The sequence below is a fragment of the Populus nigra genome, chromosome 2 (genome assembly GCF_951802175.1).
Source record: "Populus nigra chromosome 2, ddPopNigr1.1, whole genome shotgun sequence".
In the NCBI taxonomy this organism is placed as follows: domain Eukaryota; kingdom Viridiplantae; phylum Streptophyta; class Magnoliopsida; order Malpighiales; family Salicaceae; genus Populus; species Populus nigra.
The window spans coordinates 19804722-19807221 of NC_084853.1; positions in this window are offsets into that span (position 1 = coordinate 19804722).

Genomic DNA, 2500 nt, shown 5'->3' on the forward strand with positions numbered 1-2500 from the left:
GCGCGGATTTGTGCAGCTGCAGGTTCGTCGGGGAAAATCGGCAGCGCAGATTTTTCGACGAACAGGGGCTGGACCGGCCGGGCCAGGCAGGAAAATTCGTCAGGGGGGCACGCTGACGAAAACAGGGGCTGCGGAGTGGAAAATCAGCAGCGCAGATTTTTCGACGAACAGGGGCTGGACCGGCCGGGCCAGGCAGGAAAATTCGTCAGGGGGGCACGCTGACGAAAAGAGGGGCTGCCGCGTGGAAAATCGGCAGCGCAGATTTTTCGACGAACAGGGGCTGGACGCTGGACTGGGCCAGGCAGGAAAATTCGTCAGGGGGGCACGCTGACGAAAACAGGGGCTGCCGCGTGGAATGGCAGCCTACACGCAGATGCGAATTCGGCAGCGCACGATGGCTTGAGCAGGTCATGGGTTCGACTTGGCGCGATCTGAAACCTGGACGAGGGACTGTCGACGCTGGACGAGCCAGCGCGGTGGCCTGTCGTGCCCCGTTCAGGGGGGGCCTGCCGCGGAGACAGCCCTCGCGGGCTCGACAGCGCAGGCCAGCGTCCCCGACGTCGCTGGCCGCGGCAGGCGAGCTGCCGGGGTTCCCGCATTCCTACAAGAAAACGTCGTGCTTTCCACATGAAACCAATCCAGTAAAATCAGCCATATTTTTATGAGGCTGCCCACTGAATTTGGGGTCATTCCGGGCCGGTTCCTAGTTTTGCGGATTTACTCGATTTCTAATGGTAGGAAAATTAAAACAAATACTTCCCGACCTCGAAAAATTCTGGGAAAATTAATGAAGGTGGATTGGATTTTTGCCAACCTCTGTGCAAAATTTCAGCTCAAAATACCAAGAAATGAATTTTTTAGAGGGGGGGTGACAGCTGGGACCTAGTAGTGTCTCCCCCTGCCAGAGCTGCAATGACACTTATTGCTCTTTAGGGAGCCACCAGGCCGGCGCCCCTCAAAGACCACACGCGCGCGCGCGCCCGCCCGCGCTGGGCGCTGGGGCGCTGGGGCCTGAGGGCCTGGGGCCCTTGGGGGCCCTTGGGCGCTGGGGCCTGAGGGCCTGGGGCCCTTGGGCGCTTGGGCGCGCGCGCGCGGCCCCCGCAGCCATGCCGCGCTGCGCGACGCGCGGACAGCCCCTGCTGGCTTGCTCTCTCGCCCGCGGGGGGGCTGCCTTCGGGCCCTGGCCCCCCGCGTTCTGGCCTGCCCCCTGCGTGGGAGAGGCTAGGCGCTGCAGGGGCCAGCCCGACGTCGCTGGCCGCGGCAGGCGACAGCCCCTGCTGGCTTGCTCTCTCGCCCGCGGGGGGGCTGCCTTCGGGCCCTGGCCCCCCGCGTTCTGGCCTGCCCCCCGCGTGGGAGAGGCTAGGCGCTGCAGGGGCCAGCCCGACGTCGCTGGCCGCGGCAGGCGACAGCCCCTGCTGGCTTGCTCTCTCGCCCGCGGGGGGGCTGCCTTCGGGCCCTGGCCCCCCGCGTTCTGGCCTGCCCCCCGCGTGGGAGAGGCTAGGCGCTGCAGGGGCCAGCCCGACGTCGCTGGCCGCGGCAGGCGAGCCGCCGGGGTTCCCGCATTCCTACAACAAAACGTCGTGCTTTCCACATGAAATCAATCCAGTAAAATCAGCCATATTTTTATGAGGCTGCCCACTGAATTTGGGGTCATTCCGAGCCGGTTCCTATTTTTTCCGATTTCCTCGATTTTTAATGGTAGGAAAATAAAAAAAAATACTTCCCGACCTCGAAAAATTCTGGAAAAATTAATAAAGTTGGATTGGATTTTTGCCAACCTCTGTGCAAAATTTCAGCTCAAAATACCAAGAAATGAATTTTTTAGAGGGGGGGTGACAGCTGGGACCTAGTAGTGTCTCCCCCTGCCAGAGCTTCAATGACACTTATTGCTCTTTAGGGGGGTGCCCCCTGACTGGCCATGGGGCGCGCTGGCCTGGCGCCCATAGGCCTGCCGCGGGGGATATGTGGGCTGTTGCTAAACTCGGACTAAGGTGGGGGGCCTCATGGCCCGAAGTATTGCCGGCATCGATGACCCGTTTTCCGGCCGGCGACGACCCGATTCCGGCCACCGTCTTCGGGACCCGCTCCAAGCCGTCGGGCGCGTTGGGGCTGCTTATCCGCGGCGTGGGCGTGGCATTCATTTGCCGTGCTTGTGCCAAGGTGCTGGCAGCTGCTGCGCGGCTGTCTGCTTGCCGCGACGTCACGGCGGCGGTGGCCGCTGCCCCTGCTCGCAAGTCGGAGGCCTGGCCGACGTGGCTGGTGCGGACCGCCGAGCTTGGGGATTGCGAGGAGAGCTCTACGCTGGCGTGGGCGTGGCATTAAATTGCCGTGCGCGCGCCCATGCGTTGGCTCTCCTCGCAATCCCCGACCTCGTGGCGTGACGTGCCCGCTGCCGAGGCCTGGCCTCCGTCTTGCGAGCCGGGGCTGACAGCCCCCCGCATGATTGTCCCTGTCGTTCCCCCCCGCGGCCTGTCCCTTGTCCCTTCGAGATCCTTCGCCT